General features: G+C 44.9%; 1 protein-coding gene across 1 annotated transcript in view; it reads right to left on the reverse strand.

Annotated features, from left to right (window-relative positions):
- FABP3 (fatty acid binding protein 3) overlaps positions 1–20,423 on the reverse strand; it is a 414,574-nt gene extending 394,151 nt beyond the window's left edge. The window contains exon 1 of the mRNA XM_063140770.1: positions 20,417–20,423. The gene's annotated coding sequence lies outside the window, so the exon portion shown is untranslated. The remainder of the gene's footprint in view (positions 1–20,416) is intronic.
- Positions 20,424–20,717: the final 294 nt, after the last annotated feature.

The raw sequence follows: 20,717 nt of genomic DNA on the forward strand, positions 1-20,717 counted from the left end.
ACTGGTGTAATATGGTACCGACAGGTGTACCGGTGACCAATGTGCCTGCCATATTTTGAACTAATTGAAGTTTCTGGACTTGGCACAAAGGTAGCCCTATGTAAGTCCTGACCAAAAACCAATTGAAATGAATTTCTTATATATTCTTACCTGGCTGTGGGTGCTCTGGTGGGAGCATTCAAAAGGGAGGGAGGGAGGGAGGGAGGGAGGGATGTATCCCCCTCCCCATCCTGGCACATGATGTGCTGCTACACAGCATACCAAGCATAAGTAGCCTCCAGGAAACATAATTTTCCCAAGGGCTGCTGACATCTCAGGAACAATTTGTACGAAGAGGTTCATGTGGAGGGATTTGTATCTCCCAGCCTTTTCCTACAAAACCCAAGTGGATTTTAGCATTCCAACCCAATTCTGTCACATGCATTCTTCCACTGACGAGTTTCGGTGTAGGACAAATGGGATTTCCACATTCCAATTTCAGGGCAAAACCCTTTGGAAAAATGAAAAAAAAAATCCCTATATAATTTACAAGGAAACCATCAAAATTAAACCCTCTAAGTTTATAAACTCACAAAATAGAAGTACGACACTGTTTCATCACGGAAATCCTTAATTAAATTTACCAATAAGGAAAACATATGAAATTCATCTTAACAATGCATATGGATGAAGTATGTCTTGAACCTTATCATTCTAGTTCATTATAAACAAACTCCATATTCTGATGAACCATCTTTAACCCCCACTAAATTAGTGAGTTGAACAATGCACACAGTTTCCCAAACTTTCAAATACTGTTTATCAACTCATGTGGGATTGATCTTTTCCCACTTTTTACTTATAAGCAGATGTGCTGCAGTTAATACAATAAATAAATCAACATCTCAGTATCCTCTCAATTCACCACCTCCTTAAACTAATCTACTAATGGATCCTGAAGGAGCTCACGCCCCATCACGTTCTTCATCTCCATCAAGTTTGATCTCCAAAATGTCTAAATCTTAGAACAAAATCCTGAAACATGAAAGATGTCCTTTAAAAGAAGGGAGAAAAGGCAGCTCACTGGCTTTCCTTGGAATTATATCCACATACTGTTTCATATCACCTGGGGATTGACAGTGTTTTTTTGAAAATTCAGACAGATGCTGTACATGCATACGGGAGCACCTAAGACTTCCATCGAAAGAGTGGACAAGACAGTGGTGCACCATCTTGGGGGTCCTTTCCCACATATTCCTGGAGGACAAAGAGGCCAGTCGGGGCCATAACTGAGAGGTAGGGCATATTCTTGCACGCAGAACATCCCAAGATCAATCTCTGCTCTCTCCATTTAAACGGATCACCTAGCAAGTAAAGATGTCAGAGAAACCCACAATGGAATCAAATGAGCTTGAATTCCTATGAATCAGTCCATGGATTTCACCGTGGGCTGACTTTTCCTGAATCTGTGTACTTGCAGACCAGTTTCGTTTTTACTTTCTGGAATTTTTCACAAATTTAGGACAATTAGTCCCCCACTTCCTCCTTCTGCGGTAGAAGACGTTGCAACTACATTGTAACATATACCCACCTCAGTGTGTTGAAGTGAGCACCCAGCTTACAGGGGCCGTCTCCGTGGAACTGTCTGAACACACACACACACACACACACACACACACACACACACACACACACACACTTTTTCTCCTTCTGGCCCCCCCTGGGCACAAGGCATATGCAATCAGGCAGGCAAATGGGAGAGATTTGTAACTGACATTCAATTTCAGTTTATTAAGCACTTCACTTCTTACTTACAACTATTCCCCTGCGGGTTTTGCTTCTCCAAGCATGAGGAAATGGTGAGCACGAATTCACCAGGCGCATAGCCCAAGAGGAACAGCCCAGATGTACTGCAACATGGTGACTTTTTCTTTTTCTTTAATAGACTTTTATAAAGTGTTTATATAACTGATACAAGTGTGATGGGGAAGCCATGCTGGGAGAGTGGCAGATAGGTAAGAAATTGGCAACAGCTGTTAATAATTATACACTAAAGGCACAATCCTATGCATGTTTAGACACCAGTGGCTGGCTGGGAGAAGTTGAGAGTTGTAGGACTTATTTCTGTCTCAAACATAATAACATAATAACATAAGAAGAGCCCTTCTGGATCAGACCGACGGTCCATCTAGTCCAGCACTCTGTTCACACAGTGGCCACCCAGCTGTAGACCAGGGACCAACAAAGCAGGACGTGGCGCAACAGCACCCACCCACCCATATTCCCCAGCAACTGGTGCACACAGGCTTACTGCCTCAAATACTGGAGGTAGCACATAACCATCAGAACTAGGAGCCATTGATAGCCTTCTCCTCCAGGAATTTATCCAACCCCCTTTTAAAGCCATTCAAATTGGTGGCCATCACTACATCTTGTGGTAGTTAGTTTAAAAAATATTTAAAATATACCCGCATCTGAGTAAGGAAAACCAGTCTATGCGTACATATCAGTGAATGCTGCCCAGATGTTCAGGCAAGTATCTGGAAGCTGCTGTTGGTATTAAATTGCACACTCAAACATGGGGGGAAAGCATTATAGCTGCAGTGCTCTACACCAGAGGTAGGCAATAAGCCATCGGTAATTAGGTCACATTTAACTTGAGGACATCATAAATCTGACCGAAGAGCAGCTCTGTAGCGGTTTGCTGCTGAGGTTTGGTAAAGCAAACTGCCGGTTTCTTTTCTCAATGCCATGGAGCACTTGTGGGACTGCAGCCCACTGGTGCCCCATGGGAGTGGGAGGTCCAAAATGCCCCTTGGACACCCATCCACCCCGCAGCTATCCACTTGTGCTCTACACACCTCTGAGTGAGTCCCATTAAACTCAATGGCACTTACTTCTGAATCCATATGCATACATGGGCACTGTTGGCTCCAGGTTTATTTATTTATTTATTACATTTTTATACCGCCCAATAGCCGAAGCTCTCTGGGCGGTTCACAAAAATTAAAACCATGATAAAACAACCAACAGGTTAAAAGCACAAATACAAAATACAGTATAAAAAGCACAACCAGGATAAAACCACGCAGCAAAATTGATATAAGATTAAAATACAGAGTTAAAACAGTAAAATTTAAATTTAAGTTAAAATTAAGTGTTAAAATACTGTGTGAATAAAAAGGTCTTCAGCTGGCGATGAAAGGAGTACAGTGTAGGTGCCAGGCGGACCTCTCTGGGGAGCTCATTCCACAACCGGGGTGCCACAGCGGAGAAAGCCCTCCTCCTAGTAGCCACCTGCCTCACTTCCTTTGGCAGGGGCTCACGGAGAAGGGCCCCTGTAGATGATCTTAAGGTCCGGGCAGGCACATATGGGAGGAGGCGTCCCTTCAAATAACCTGGCCCCAAACCGTTTAGGGCTTTAAATGTCAATACCAGCACTTTGAATCGGGCCCGGACCTGGACTGGCAGCCAATGAAGTTGTAAAAGGACTGGCGTAATGTGATCTCGCTGGCCAGTCCCTGTTAGTAAACGGGCTGCCCTGTTTTGTACCAGCTGAAGCTTCCGGACCGTTTTCAAAGGCAGCCCCACGTATAACTCATTGCAGTAATCCAAACGGGAGGTTATCAGAGCATGGATCACTGTAGCTAGGCTATCTCTGTCCAGATAAGGGCGCAGTTGGTATATCAGCCTGAGCTGATAAAAGGTGCTCTTTGCCACTGAGTTCACCTGTGCCTCAAGTTACAGTTCTGGATTGAAGAGCACCCCCAAACAACGGACCCGATCCTTTAAGGAGAGTGCAACCCCGTCCAGGACAGGGCAAACATCACCTCGCTGGACAAATGAACCAGGTTTTGGAGGGCCCATGGACAAGAACGGAACCCTGAATGGGAGCCCATCCTGAGTGACTCTGCCCATCCACAGGCATTGTCAACAGCTGCTCTTGCTCCTCCTTCTCTTTGACATTATTGCTCTTGCCATTGCTTCCTCTTCATTTTTGGTGAACTGCCCAGAGAGCTTCGGCTATGGGGTGGTATAGAAATATAACATCTGAAATGAAGTTAGTTGCAGAAGCCGCCGCATGGTCAAAGCATCCAGGACTGATATAGTGGCTGGAGGACCACTTCTCCATCTGTTGTCTCAGCTGTGGCAGCTTTGCCTTTCCTGCATCCTCTCCCCAGCGGAAGAATGGATGGGGCAGGCCAAGCGACCTCACTATGTGCCTGACTTTTCCAATGGGACCACACAACAAAGCTGGTTCCTGCTGGTTATGCCTAGAAATGTACAGGTTTCATTAAATCTGTTCCTTCTGTCTTTTATGGCTTGTCAGGCATCTTCCATGCCATCATTTGCTCATTGATGGAATCACTTCTCTTTTTTAACCAGAATTGTATTCATAGAATCATAGAATAGCAGAGTTGGAAGGGGCCTACAAGGCCATCGAGTCCAACCCCCTGCTCAATGCAGGAATCCACCCTAAAGCATCCCTGACAGATGCTTGTCCAGCTGCCTCTTGAAGGCCTCTAGTGTGGGAGAGCCCAAAACCTCCCTAGGTAACTGATTCCATTGTCACACTGCTCTAACAGTCAAGAAGTTTTTCCTGATGTCCAGCTGGAATCTGGCTTCCTTTAACTTGAGCCCGTTATTCCGTGTCCTGCACTCTGGGAGGATGAAGAAGAGATACTGGCCCTCCTCTGTGTGACAACCTTTTAAGTATTTGAAGAATGCTATCATGTCTCCCCTCAATCTTCTCTTCTCCAGGCTAAACATGCCCAGTTCTTTCAGTCTCTCTTCATAGGGCTTTGTTTCCAGACCCCTGATCATCCTGGTTGCCCTCCTCTGAACATGCTCCAGCTTGTCTGCGTCTTTCTTGAATTGTGGAGCCCAGAACTGGACACAATACTCTAGATGAGGCCTAACCAAGGCCGAATAGAGAGGAACCAGTACCTCACTTCTACTTGTACTAATTTGCATTAGCACTAATGCACATCTGTGTTAATACACATTAGATAATTTTCCACATTTGGTTTTGACTGTTTCCCCCCCCACACACACACACTTTTGGGGGTGGCAGGTTGAGTCCCAAAACCAAGTATTATAGTTCTGTTTGTGCAGACGGTTCTCCAGAAAGAAAGTGCTTTTACTCATATTTTTTCTTTCTTGAAAAGAATCATCCTCGAGAAGTTTCATTTTTGATGATACATCTCTAAAAACACACACAAAAAAACACACCCAACAGAACACAAATATAGAACACCTCCTATTCTGTATTTGTACCCAACACCATATAGCCCATACCACTCACTTACTAACTTTTTTTCCAAGCAAAGATGCTGAGGGATACAACTTTTGCTTGTTCTTCAGCCTTTTATGGCCTGGTTTTATTAATATATTTTAGCACCTGTTTCATGTGGGTTGTTTGGAAGGTAAGGAATGCACTGGCACCCACCCAAGTATTATAATAAAACGTCAGTCATGCTGAACACTTTGAAATGCCTCTCCCGGGTTCTGGAGAAATCGGTTTCCTACTCAAGATAACAAGGGCTCAGATGTTTTGCTGGTGAGAATGAGTCTCGTTGAGGCTGAAATGGCTAAGGTGGCCACTACAACCCTCAGCAGGGCTACAATATGAAATGTGCTTGATATAGTTACGGTCCTATGTTTTTGTTGGGCTGATTGGTCTACTCCTCTTGTGAGCTGCTTTGAGCATCAATTGGAAAAGTGGGTACAAAAAACATGATGATGATGTTATATTGCCAAGTGAAAAGGAAATGCACCCCCCCCCCAAAAAAAAGAGGACAGAAATGTGCATGGAAGTTTAGTAGGGTAATTTCTAGGTATGGGTGCAGATTTTTAGGGAGTAGGGGACACTATAATTAAATAGGAATACAATACGTCCCACCATTGTGCTCATGGACAAATTCAAGGTTCCTGCTTGCTCTTCTTGCAGGGCTATAGCTTTCAACCAGGCTGGGACTTGACAGCACATCAAATAGAGGACACCCAGGGCTGGCCCTACCATTAGGCAGGGTGAGGTAGTAGCCTCAGGTGGCAGATGCTAGGAGGCAGCAGCAAGGTGTTCAAGGAGGGAACTGTGTGCCACTCAGCTTACTCAGCCCCCACCCTATGTTAGCCCATCATTAGTATGGAAGACAGATTCATCTGCCAGCCAAGTCAGCTTTCATACATGGAACTGGAAAGGCTGCCATCTTGTCCTTTGCCTAAGGCTGAAAAATGCCTTGGGTTGACCCTGAGGACACCTTTAAATAGAGGACCGTCCACTATAGAGGACACATCGCCCCCCCAGAAATGGCTGCAACAAAGCTTAACTTGTTTTGTTTTGACACCAGCTGAGGGCGTCATCTTGAGGGCCCACCTCCACAGGAAACCATGTATCACAATCTCTCCTTCCTGTGTTTCCTAAGAGCGATAGAGGGACTGAGGAGAACAACACTACAGAGGATCAGTTTAGCTGACAGGCCTCTGAGCAAGAATTGCAGTTCTACATTCCTGGTCCACCTGCCTTCGGGAATTTTAGCCGAACTACATCAGCCTATTGTTACTGCCAGCATCATCTACGTGTTGGCATCTCTTCCTCCTGAAAGATCTTCCTGTTTGTTCACCCATAAATACCGCATTCCATGAAGCTGACACAAAGCATCCCACTAAGTAAGATCAAGCCGGGGGAGTGGGGTGTGTGTGGAATCCGACAAAACCTTCCTTAAACCTTAACACAGAAACATGCTGATAAGCTGTCTATATGGAAGGGAAAGGAAAACAATAGTAAGGTTACAACTCAAAGCTTAAGGCCAACTATCTGGGCTTTGGGAGAACATGTCCTGATGCAGGTATTGGCTGAGCTACAGAACTCAATGGGATAACCTAGACATGTAGAGGATTGCACAGCTAGTTTTTAAGGTGCCATAGGATTCAATGGCTACTAGTCATGATGGCTACATGGCACCTCTAAGAACGTAAGAATTGCCATGCTGGATCAGAGCAAGGTTCCATCTAGTCCAGCACTCTGTTCACACAGTGGCCAACCAGTCATCAGCCAGGAACCAACAAGGCAGGACATAGTGCAGCAGCACCCTCCCACTCATGTTCCCCAGCAATGGGTGCACACAGGCTGACTGCCTCAAATACTGGAGATAGCATACAACCATCAGGGCTAGTAGCCATTACTCACCTTTGCCTCCAGGACGTTGTCCAACCCCCTTTTAAACCCATCCAAATGGGTGGCCACCACTACATCTTGTGGTAGTGAGTTCCATAATTTAACTATGCACTGTGTGAAGAAGTCCTTCCTTTGATCTGTCCTGAATCTCCCACCAATCAGCTTCATGGGATGACGCCGGGTTCTAGTATTTTGAGAGAGGGAGAAAAATGTCTCCCTATCCTTGTCTCTAATACCAGAGGCAGTGGCCAGATTTTCATCTTGTGTCGAATCATAACGAATGTGGAATAAAAAGCAGGATATAACACTATGGAAGTGGTGTTTGGAATGTGAATTGTGCCCCAACAGTTATCAGTGCATTTCAATGATGCTATAAAGCAGATCTAGCCACTATGCTTCTAAACACCAGTTGCTGGGAAGTTATTATTATTATTATTATTATTATTATTATTATTATTATTTATTTATTTATTTATTTATATAGCACCATCGATGTACATGGTGCTGCACAGACCACACAGTAAACAGCAAGACCCTGCCGCATAGGCTTACAATCTAATAAAGTTGTAGTAAACAATAAGGAGGGAAAGAGAATGCAAACAGGCACAGGGAAGTGTAAACAGGTACCGGGTAGGGTGAAGCTAACAGTATAAGTATAAGTTGAGTAGGTGGGTGGTGTTCTTCCCCCTGTCATGGTTTCTTTCTTTCTTTCTTTCTTTCTTTCTTTCTTTCTTTCTTTCTTTCTTTCTTTCTTTCAATGTATCTGATTATTTCCTTCCTATAGAAAATGCCATTAAGAAGGTTGTACAAAACTTTGTCTTCTTTCCTTGCTGTTCTGTGCCGCCTTCCCAATTCCTCTATGCTACACCATCACCTTACCAGTAGCATTCTGACCCTGTTGCACAAATCTAATTTGGCAGCATACATGTGCTCAAGCACATATCCCCAGATGGATGAAGACGTCTCTGTTTTCTGGTGAATTCCTCTACCTATTTCACTTTTTACTTTTAATAATTTTAAGACTAAGCCTTCCCTTTACTGAGTTAGTAAAGTTATCATAAATGAAAACTGTTATGATCAATATACTAAGATGACCTGCTTCAGACGCTAGCGAACATGAGATTGTTGCAGAATAAATGAATAGCTATAGCGAGTGTTGCCAGCTTTTCAACCCGGCCCTGTAGCTGTGCATTTCAACAGCAGGATCTGCACCAATGAGCGAGTGATAAAACGAAGCCACAGTTAAAAGACAGAGTGCAAGGGCTGGTGACAAAGTTGCCAACTTTGTGTATAGCCAGGAGAGATGAGATGGTGATAGTTTGTAATGATGAAGGGGCAGGAGTTGACCACGTGATCCTCAGTATGGTGTTGAACGTGTAGGAGATGGCCACTGTTTTCATCTGTAAAATATTGGAGAATGTCAGCCTTATGCTGGTACCCTGAACCTGAGTGTACCTGTTCAGTTTCACCATTTAACGCCCTTCCATCATAGCAGCTGTAAATGGGGCTGCAGTGTCTAGATAATTGGTCAATTTGACTACAGCCTTATACATAGGGTGGCCACTTATGAAAAAAAGAAAGAAAAAAGAGGATACTTATTTGCACCCAATGTACATCTGCTAATTTCTATGCATGGATGCAAATTTAGAATGGATTATAAATAGAAATACAGTACATCTCACCCTAGTGGGGGACACTGGCCTAATCCACATCAAGCAGGATATAGCACTATGAAAGTGGTATATAAAAGGCAGGAGCCACATCAAGCAGGATATAGTGGTGTGAAAGCAGTAGGTGGTACATGTCAATGGGCCCCAACAGTTGTCAGTGCACTCTGATACTGTTATGAAGCAATAGTGTGGCTCCTGCCTTTTATAAACCGCTTTCATACTGCTTTCATAGGGCAATATCCTGCTTGGTGTGGATTAGGCCACTATGACCAGGTGAGCTGGGTGCCGGTTGCTCAGTCTGCTGTCCAGGTGTGCTAAGCATTGATGGGCAATTTCAAGTCCCGCACGTCTCTCCCTTCTCAGGGTTTTTTTTTAACTCTTTAAACCCAACCTGGAGTGGACAGCTGTTCAAATAAAGCAGCCTTTCCAAACCTGGTACCCTCCAGATGTGTTGTACTACAACTCCCATAAGCCTCCTGCCAGCATCCTTGGCTGGGGGAGCATGGGAGTTGCAGTCCCACACATCTGGGAGCCACTAGGTTGGAAGGCTGAAATACAGGATGCCTTAAGCAGACTGGCCTCTGTGAGTCCCTCAAATAGAGGACTGTCCTTTATAAAGTAGCATACAGGTATGGCCACCCTTCTTATATAGTAGGGCAGTTAAAATCCTTCTTATTTTCTTAATCATCTGGATTTTAAAAGTGGACCTCAAAACATTTTTTTTAAAAAATGTTGAAAATGTATTTCCAAATCTAAACTTTGAGGATATTTGCATTATGTAAATGATTTGGATGTATTAGTCCCTCCTTCTGTTTTGAAACTTTTAGTGGAATGGAGCCCAGGGCTCTATTTATAAACATTAGGTTGCATTGGCCCATAAAGTCCTGATTTGCTCTTCATTCAATCACTATTTATTTATTCATTGCATTTCTATACCGCCCAATAGCCGAAGCTCTCTGGGTGGTTTACAACTGCGCGGTGTAAAACTCTCTCTTAGTAGGTGTGGCGAGTGAGACCTTGGGTTCCTCCCCTATCTGGCCAAATTATACCCATGCACACATATACATGACTAAATCCTATGGCATTCAGCTCTATGCATTTCCTCATAAATTCCAACAGACTGATGACTTTGGAACTGTTTTAGAGCCTGTTATATTTTATATCAACGTTAAGCAGATTTACCATATTGAGTTGACACTACATTGCACTCTGCCCATGACAACGAAACAATAAAAGCCAAACAAAGAGTAAACAGATAAAACATGCAGACTACAGGGTTTTGTTTTTTAAAAGTATTGTGTGGTGCAAACTCTACTGGTGGCAGGCACTACAGATGGCCTTAAAGCCACAATTTTCAACCTTTCCAGGGCTGGGATGCACCCTTAATCCAAAGCATGCATTGTGAGATGCAATTCTTATTTATTTATTTATTTATTTATTTATTTATTTATTTATTTATTTATTTATTTTTACCAGATAAGTATAGAATGGTAGCGTTGCCCATCTGAGGTTCATTGTACCCAGTTGTTGGTCATATTTCAACCACTGCTTCATGTACTGTAGAGCAGAGGTGAAGGATCTTTTCTCTGTTGAGGGTTGCATTCCCTCAGGAGTGATCTGTGAGTCACTGCACCTGAGCAGAAGATGAGCTGGAGCCAAAAGTGGGTGAATAAGAGCCAAAGATTGCTCTGCCAACTTTCTCTCTGGGGGGATCTACACTATTGCTTTTAAAGCGCTTTAAAGCACTTTGAAAACGTTTTGAAACCTGTATATGCAGTGTGTCCTGGGCCCCAACAGTTGTCAAAACTGTTATAAAGCGCTTTAAAGCAGTAGTGTAGATCCCCCCCCTCTCTCTCCCTCGCAACTCATTTTTCTTCCTCACTCTGTGTGTTTTGATCTGTCCCTGCTTTGATGAGGGCTTAATGTAATTTAGGCACTGATGAGGTCTGGGTTGCAGGGTTCAGCTAACGATTGGGATTTTCAACAAGGTCAGGTTTCAGGAAAAGGAATAGAACAGCACCGTGGAATGCTGGGACTGGAAGCCAGACAGGCTTGTCTGGATGTTGCTCCAACAAGAGGCCGAACAAGACAGAGCCTTAAATAAAAGTGTAGTTGCATTTTTGGTGGGTTAGCCATACTGCCATACTAACTGAGGCATTGTCTCTTAAAGAGGTCTGGCCTGTTTTAGCAATCTCAGCTTGCAATGACATGGGAGTGGCTGCAGTTTGCTAGTGTCCTCATGGCCCAAGACCTCAGTGCCTGAGGATGATAGTTCAACCTTCTCTGGATGCAGGGAAGCCAACTCTTGTGGTCTTTCTAGAGAACTGGGTTGTCGGTTGATGGAAGCCTTTTGACACTTTCCCATGGCCAAGTCCTCTTCCTTTAACTCTGGAGCCCCTCCTTCTGAGCGCAAGGGATTGGGAATCCCTGAGAACTAGGATTTATAGCCCTGGTCCATGCCATTCTGCCACATCCTTCTCTCTCTCCCTTCCTCTCCAACCAGCAGGCAGCTGGACCAGGGACAGATTACTTTTGCCAGCAGTCTGAAGGGACCACATCTCAAAGGGCTTTCCTTCAATAGTTCTGACTGGTTTGGGTTCCCCTCCATCCTCTCTCAGACTGTTTGAAATCCTCCCCAGTAACATGAAATTAGGCCAAGGTGCACATGCAACCCTGTGGCCACAGGTTTCTACACTGCCTTATAAGATTCCTAGCCCTCTCTAGCTAGGAATCTAACCCCATTCCTAGGCTGTGTCTGAAACTGCTCTGTTAAATCTGATAATTGGAACTAGTTCCTCTATTTTCTCTCTCCGCTGTTTTAGGTGCAACATATTGCACATGACATGTGTTCCTCTCACACAGTCCATCCTCAGTCTCTGCCATGTCAAAGCCTTCTTTAGTAGGATTAGAATTGGGGAGATCACGTGAGAGGGAGCAGTAACGCCACTACTCACTATGCTGGTGTCACCCCCCACCCACTCCCGTCAAATCCAACGGCTGACAATAGTGCTGTGGAAAATAGCCTTGATCACTCACACTCCTTGCATGTAATCTCACCAGTTCTAATTTAATTCATCTAATGAATTAATTGTAATTACATACTGGTTGATATAATGAAATCTCCAAGTGGTTTATGCACAAATCCGATATAAAACTGCAGTTAAAATACCGACATAGTGCAATCTAAAATCAATATTAAAACGTAACTAAATAAACAGTTGACAACTTACAACGAGAACAATAAGTAGTAAAAACAGAAACAAAAATTAAAAAGCAAGCAATGTCATGGTCCGTTACAAGCCAGGGAAAACCTTGTGAACAAATAGATTTGCGGGAGGTGTTTGGAAGTCACCGCAGTTTCTGCCTCTCGAACCACATGTTGGAGGGTGTTGCAGAGGGTGTGTTCCACCACCAAGAAGGCACACTTTCATGATGGTCCATGGCAACACAAGAGGCCTCCTCAGAACATCTCAGAGATCAACTGGGTATATAAAGGGGAGGGGTGCACAACTTACAGCCCGGGGATGGAAATGGCCCTTGGCTACTCCAAAGGATATGGCCCTTTGGGAGCCTACGTGGCTCCCAAAGCAGACAAGAAGCCATCCACTTTGCCTTCTTGCCCACACACTGTTTCCTTGCTTCTGAGAGCACTGTTTCCCTGCTGCTGGTAGGAATGGTGAAACAGAAGTCTTGGTGATGAACCCTGAGAGATGGGAGAAGCTTTGACCTCCACCCCTCTGTGATCCCTAGTGAGCAGGCTGAAAAGATGTGTGCATGTGCATGTATGCACCAAGCTGACAGTGGATGAGACTCACAGAGCCAAAAAGGTTGTGCATCCCTAATATAGGGTTAACTGATCCGCTAGGCATCCTGATATATTTATGACAGCAACAGAACCTAGAACATGGCCTGATAGCTTATAGGCAGCCAGTGCAGTTCTTTTAACACAGGTGTAACGTGTCCATAGCTGGGTGTCCCTGTGAGCACCCTAGCTGCTGCATTCCGCAACAGTTTTAGCTTCCAGACCAAACCAGCACACACATACACACATCTGATCACACATCTATCTCCCATGCTTTGTATGCAAAAGCCCCCAGGTACAATCCGAAGGGTCTTTGAACTGAAAAGGGCCCTGCCTGGATACATAATCTGACCCAGCATTAGAAAGGATGTCTCTGTCAATCTTGATTTTGCTGAGATTTGTTGGAATACAAGGTCAAGCTTTTTCCAGCCTGTTACTGTACAAGGGTGTAATTGTTTTTGTTTTGTTTTTAAAAATCAATACAGAAATTCAAACTTTTGTGTGCTATTTCCCAAATGTATGCATTTCTGTTGCACCTATTATTTTAAAACGTGCACATGCCCCTTCACCTGTACTTTACATTACTGAAATGTGGCTTTGCACACTTTTTTTAATGTACACATGTTTGTGCATACTTTCCTCTAATGTCCACATTTTTGTGGATATTTTTCCCTGCATCAAAAAGCCTGAAAATATGTGGATTTCAGTATGCAGCTCTGGCTTGGTTTGCAGAAGGCTTGGGAGGTGCAAATAGGGTAAAGGTGCAATCCTATGCATGTTTAGACAGAAAAAAGTCCTATGATTCCAGCCTGTTCCCTAAATCAGTTTTTAAAAACCAAATGAAGCAAATTTCTCGCTCATCCCTAGGTGAGTAATGTAGGTTCCTATGTGCCCCCCTCCCCTGGCTATGTGTGTTCATTGAACTCACTTTGAATGCCTGAAAACTTGATTTCTCATCATTTCATAAATTAAGATCTAAAGTATACACTACGTTAAATGTATAGCAGGTACCTGATCCTAACTTCTTTTTTTAAAAAAGTTTAGTGGGGTCCCAATCTGGATTGGTAATACTGCATGTGGGTAAGGGGGATTTACCTTCCCACCCAACCATTCCCAATCTAAATCACACCACCACCACCACCCACACGGGGACCAAAGAAACAAACAAACAAATAAACAAACAAACAAAAAAGCTATATTGATGCAAACTACTGGTATACAAAAACAGACTGTTAAACCTAATAATACTGTAAGAACAAATGGAGTCCTGCAGCACTGTAGGGACTAGCAGATTTATTTTGGCATAAAAACGTTAATGTTCTCATTCCTTTTCATTTTCAGTATACAAGACTAATAAGGCTATCCCTTGTTACTCCAGTAAAGTTATTGACTCCTTTTGTAGGATGCTGAAACAGCTGGTGTGGAATCCTATTATTATTATTATTATTATTATTATTATTATTATTATTATTATTATTATTATCATGTGGTAGGCTAATGTGAATGGTTTATGGCTATCAGTGGCTGTTCTCTGTGTGATTTACTTATGCACCACCTGCTGGTATAAGCAGCATACCACACCTTTTTTTTTTGGTAATAGGACTGTCTCAAAAAAGAAGAAGAATCTATCTCTAAACATTTTAGTTTGGATTTGGGGGTGGGGGGCAGGGAATCAGATGTTTAACAAGGCTGCTTTGGAGAGTGGTTGTAGGGGGACTTGATCTCAAAGACATGAGAGTGATGTGTGAGTGACCCCCCTCCAAAGTTTTTGGATGACTGTGGATAAGTCATTGTCTTTAATTTGAGCCTACCTAGGGTGGCCTCTCACACATCAACCCCAAGAGAGCCAATGCATCATCACAAAAGAGGACACACATTTGCATCAAATTTGCAGATATTAATTAATATGTATAGTTGGAAATTTAGAAATTATGACTACAATTTAAGGCAGAATCCCAGGGATGTTTAGACAGAAGAAATGGCTTACAATTCTCGTTGTGAGTTTGAAAATGAGAGCATGTTCCCTTAGGCACTTTGGAAGGAGGGCAGGGTAAAAACAAACGAAAGTTACGGGAAGCCAGATGCCAGCTAGACATCAGGAAAAATTTCTTGACTGGTAGAGCAGTACGCCATGCCAATGGAACCCACGGTCTAGGGAGGTGGTGGGCTCTCCCACACGAGAGGCCTTCAAGAGGCAGCTGGACAGCCATCTGTCAGGGATGCTTTAAGGCGGATTCCTGCATTGAGCAGGGGGTTGAACTTGAAGGCCTTATAGGCCTCTTCCAACTCTTCTATTCTACGATTCTATGATTCTAAAAATAAATATAGATTGAGGTAGTCAAACCTGGACTCCCCACTGTAAATAGGTTAGTTGGCTAAACACACACATTCCCACCTTTCTTCAACATTTATACCGGCGCGGTTCCTGCTATCTGATGTGTTGGTGCTGCAGGTTATTTATTTAACAGCTATAAAGTCTAGCACGTCTGCCCAGATGATTTTTAAACCAAGAATGTTAAGATCTTGATTGCTTTTTTGATATTGTATTGGTTTTATATGCTCTTTGAATTGATTTTATGTATTTGATTTATATTGTATTGTTGTATTAATGTTGTTCCCCGTCTCGATCCAAAGGAAGAAGCAGGTAAGAAATAATAATAATAATAATAATAATAATAATAATAATAATAATAATAATAATAATTTTGTCAAGACCTGAAGTGCCTTTCCCCTCCTCCCCCCACCTCCTGCCAAAATGAAATCACTACATACTCTTCTCTCTCTCTCTCTCTCTCTCTCTCTCTCTCTTTCTCGCTCAAAATGTAAATTATCGCTCCTTGCCCTCCCCACCCGCTGCCACCTTACCCTTGCCTGACTCGACATGCCCCTAAATGGCCTGCGGTTTGCTTTTGGCAGGAGGGGATTATGTGTTGTTAACTGGATACCTTTACAGTTTTAAACTCCCTCCTTCTCCTCTGCCACCTTTCTCTTTCATTCCATTCCCCTGTCCCGCAGAACGAATGCTCAAGACTTTCCCAAGTGAACTCACTACTACCCTGAGGAAGCTGCCTCCTTTCCCCCATCACCCCCACCCCCTGCCAAATCAACCACAAAATAATCCTGCAAGGTATCTGAGGCCCAAGATATCAGAGCCGGCAGTCAGGATATAGATTTAGACTGCCTTCCAAATAATAACAAGCATTTAACCCGGGTTGTTGTTGGTGTTCTCAATACATCTAGTGGAGGCTGGTGGCTGTGATGTCAGTGGGGTGGTGAATCCTCTCCGGGTTTTAGTCAGAACCAGTCAGAACTCTCAAGGAGCCATCGCATCTGGAATAGCTTCTTTAGACTGAAACCTGGACAGGGTTCGTTGCCCTACTGACCTCGAAGCCACCAGCCTCCACTGCATACATCCCATTTCTATCCCACTCATCCACCATCCATCACCGTATTTATCCCACCCATTCATGTCAGATCCACCAGCCTGAGCCGGGATGATGACATCATCTGCCGACCGCCCCCTTTTCTCTCTGGCTTCCCTGTTCCCTCTGAGCTGATCTCCAATCCTCCCAGTAGCTGGGAAGAAATGAATTTCCCCAGATATGAAAGATCATTCTCCATTGGAATGCAATGTATTTTGGGGCGGCTTGGACTTGAATGGACAATTAAGAGCCATTTGCTCTACAAAACACCAGAGATCCTGATGGAGGGGAAATCTGCTAGAACTGGTTTGTGGATATGGATTGATGCAATTGCCTGCATTTTTGGATTTGTCTGGCTCCGGGGATTGTCACGATGAGTGCCTTCACTTCAAAGCTTACCACCACACCACTAGGGGGAAACCAAGGCCTAATCCACACCAAGCAGGATATAGCAGTATGAAAGAGGTATATGGTATTCAATGGGCCCAACAGTTGTCAGTGCACTTCAATAACACTATAAAGCAGTAGTGTGGCTCCTGCCCTTTATACACCACTTTCATACTACTTTCATAGTGCAATGTCCTGCTTGGTGTAGATTAGACCCAAATAAAACCTCATTAATGGGTCTGCTTTATCTAGGACTTACTCTGGATTTTACCCCATGGTTCAAATCCCTACTCGACTGGGTGACCTTTGGCCAATCTCTATCTCTCAGTCTAGCCAACTTTACCATGTACGGTGGCTTGAACTCCTTGGACATCAAGTGGATTATATTATACATCTTATAAATAAAGAAATAAGTTGAAAGACACCAATTGGTTCAAGGTCAATTGATCTGTGTTGTGATGTGTGTTCATCCTACTTGAAGGCCAACACTGTAGGTATTACACCCCCCTGGCTCTCATTGGATTGGTGCAATGCTTGCAACAGCCTCCCCAAACCTGGTGACCGGACGCTTTTGCTGACAACTCCCAGTGTACCTGTCAATTGGCCGTACTGGCTGAGGCTGATGGGAGTTGAAGTTTGGAATGCTTAGAGGCCATCAGGGTGGGCTGGCCTACAGCAACCCCATAAGAACATACCTCAGTGGCAGAGCACCTGCTTTACCTCTGCAGAAGGTCTCAAGTTCAATCCCTGGGCATCGCCAGGTAGGACTGGAAAAATCCCCGCTGGAAACCCTGAAGAGCTGCTGCCAGTCTGTGTTGACAATACTGAGCTAGATGGACCAATGTTCTGACTCAGGTTAAGGCAGTTTCCTATGTTCTCATGCTCATAAAGCTGGTCAGTGTGGCTATCCCTATTGTGAAGCTGACGCACAGTAGAATGCCTATGGAGTTCATAGCAAAGGTGAGAATCAGACACTTCATCCCCTCAACAACCCTATGAGGTTGGCCCGACTGAAATAGAGAGGGAGGGAGGCCCAAGGTCACCCAGTGACCTTTATGGCTGAATGGGGATTTGAATCTGCATCTTCCCAGCATTGTTGGGGGATGCATAGCTCAAGTTCTTAGCCATGTCACCCCAACTCTTTTAGAAACCTCAGCGTTGTTTTTTTTAAACCAATCACTGGCAACCTTAATGATGAAGCCATTGAACAGATGTTATTCTACCCCCAGGTGGCCAACTTTGAATCAAGACCAATTTATCAGCTTTTCAGCTAGCTACTTTGGGAATGGTGGAGAAGGGTTCAAACTTAAGGGAGAGTGTTGATGCCAGCTCCAGGTTTTTCAGGGTCCCCTTGGATATTCACAATGCACCACCTTCCCTGGTGATTCTACCTTCTCACTGCCATTGTCAACATCTGCTACTGCTCCACATCCTCTTTCTCATCATTGCTACCACTTGCGAAGAAGAAGAAGAAGAAGAAGAAGAAGAAGAAGAAGAAGAAGAAAGAGGAGAAGGAGGAGGAGGAGGAGGAGAGGTTACAATCAGAGGAGAATAAAGATGAATCTACATGTGTGCCTTCCTCAAAGGAGGAGTACAAGCAAACTCCAGTGATCCCCTGAATGTGTGAAACAGCCTTCTCAGATCAACTGTTGCAATCCTGGAGAGATGAGTCGTGAGACATCAAGCAAAGGGTGAATCAGCCATAACCTTGCAAACATAATGGGTGCGGGGGCAGTGCCTGGGCTTGCAAAGATAAGAGAGTGGTGCGGTGGTGGTTATAGTGTCAGACAGAGGATGGGGAGAGTGCGGTTCTAATCCCCGCTTAGCCGTGAAGCTCACCAGGTGACCTTGGGCCAGTCACGATTTTTCAGCCTAGCCCGCCTCACAGAGTTTTGTGAGGATACAATGGGAGGGGGAGGGGAAGGAAACCATGCATGCCATCATTAGTACCTTGGAGAAAAGGGGTACCAAATGAATAACTAGAAGGTCAGCACTGAGTTTGCCCCCTCTCAAGAGGTCTTGTCAAAAATTATCTTTGAAAGGCACAGTGGTGCCCCCTGTGGTCCAAGCTAGTTAAGACAACTCGTGGTCATGATAGGACCTGTTTCTTTCCATTTCTTTTAGAATCTCTCTCTCTCTCTGTGTGTGTGTGTGTGTGTCCCTTTTTTTCTCCGCACTGTTTTCCTGATGTAACCCCACATCTCAAGCTGCTACTTGACTTGGTGGAGAGAATCATGATTTATTGCTGCTCCTACTTCTGGATTTGTGCCCCAAAAGGTGGACTGGTGTTTTGGTATGTCATATGAGCATGCCTTTCAATGCAAGCACATCATTTCCCCCTCAACCACAGGTGAGATACTTCCTTGTTTTACTGCCATAAAAACCCATGGCTTTGAGAGAACTTCATCCCCAAACATGATTAACCACCCACAAATTAATTTGGGAGAGACTTGGAGATTCCATCTTCCGGGGTGCGCATAGGCATGTTCAAAGTGTTTGTTTGTTTCCCAGCAGAAACTTATGAGTCAACAGCAGCTGGGTTGTACACAAGTGAGATTTGGGAAACTAGTTGCCCAGTCAAAGGAGGGCTCTCCTCTTTTTCCACCTTCTTGTCCTCCATCCCCCTTTAGAGTTGAATTTCACCCCAGGATTGCAGAGATAAAACAAGAACACAACAGAGAGTGACCGTGGGTCCATTGCCTACATTCAGTTTCTAGTCGCTTGGCTTCAAAATAAATAAATAAATAGAAACAAATCAAGTCCTGCGGCAGAGCAGGTAGCATGTCTCATCTGGAGAGCCAGCGTGGTGCAATAGCACATTGGCTTCCAACTGGTGAATCAGAACTGGAAGGAGAGAGAATCATGCTCTCATTTAGGCAGTTCTCATCAATGGCACCATCAGTTTAACAAATGTTTGCGGGCAAGTTCGGTTTTTTGCGGGGGAGGGGGAAATTTCTAATCCACCAGCCTCAACCCCAGCTGACCCGACAGACACCTGCTCTTTCCCTTTTTAACTCAAGTATTGCCACCCTCCTGCAGAGAAAGAGAGAGAGAGAGAAAGAGAGGTGGACAATATTTAGGTAGTCACTTTAACTGGGCTCCATTTTGGTAGTTGGAATTGAAGGTGAGTCTTGGGTTTGATCAGGCTACCTTGGCCACGGGCTGGGAGCTTTGGACTTTATTTTTTTTATTTATGCCTGTGTTAATTATCTCCCCAAAGCGAACTAAGTGACATGCATGGTCTCTGTCTCCTGTCTTATTCATACAATGACCCTGCGAAGTAGGCTAAGCGGAGAGATAATAGCCACCCCAACATCACTCAGGGAGCTTCGTGTGGGATTTGAACCTGGCTCTCCCCAGTCTTAGACTGACACCCGACCTAGCCTTCCTCAGCCCCAGGTGCCCTCCAGATGTGTTGGGACTGCAGTTCCCATACTCCCCAACCAGCATGGCCCCTGGGAGATTAGGGGTAGTAATCCAACACGTCTGGAGGGTGACGTGGTCGGGGGGGGGGAAGGCTACTCTAACCATTGCACCATACTGTCTTTCTCTGGATCGGGCTACTTTAGCATCTTTCTTTCTTTCTCAGCCTAAACTACCTCGCGGGCTTGTTGCGAGGCTCAGGTGCTACAGGAGAGCCCCCAACGCAGCGCTCCGAAGGGACACGAGCCGGCATCTCCGCGCTTGGGGAGACGTCCCGGGAAGGGTCTCTCGTTACCTGCGGCAGCAGGAGCAGCAGGCAACGCGCCTTCCTCGGCTGCTGCCGGCGGCAGCAGCAGCAGCGAAGGGGGAAGGAGGAGGCTCGGCTTTGGCTGGCTCGGTGCCCGCTTCGCTTTGCGGAGGGAGCCCCCGTCCCATGCTGGGGGACGGGGAGGGGGGGGGAGAGGCGTGCCCATGTGCGCCCGTGTGACGCGCCAGGCCGCGGGGCTATAAAGCACCTGCAGCGAAGCCCGGAGAACTTCAGAAGAGCCTCGGTGAGCGAGCGAGCGAGGGACGGAGGACGCAAGTCAGCTAGCCAGGTCTGCTCTCTGCCTTATTAAAGGATTACGCTCGCCACAATGGTGAACAGGCCGTCCTGTTTCCTTTCCTTTGCAATCGCCCTCGGCGTCCTGCTGCTAGAAGAAGGTGAGCGAACCCTCCGGATTTTTCAGATGTCTCCGTCTCTTTTCCTTTTGTGCAAGCATGCCCCGTTTCGAACCGGCTTTGCAAACCAGAGCTGCTGCTTCTTTTTCCTTCTCACCTTTTGAGGGGGGTTTGTTTTTGGGGAGGGAGAGCTGGCG

Source organism: Elgaria multicarinata, chromosome 13 (assembly GCF_023053635.1).
Source record: "Elgaria multicarinata webbii isolate HBS135686 ecotype San Diego chromosome 13, rElgMul1.1.pri, whole genome shotgun sequence".
NCBI lineage: Eukaryota > Metazoa > Chordata > Lepidosauria > Squamata > Anguidae > Elgaria > Elgaria multicarinata.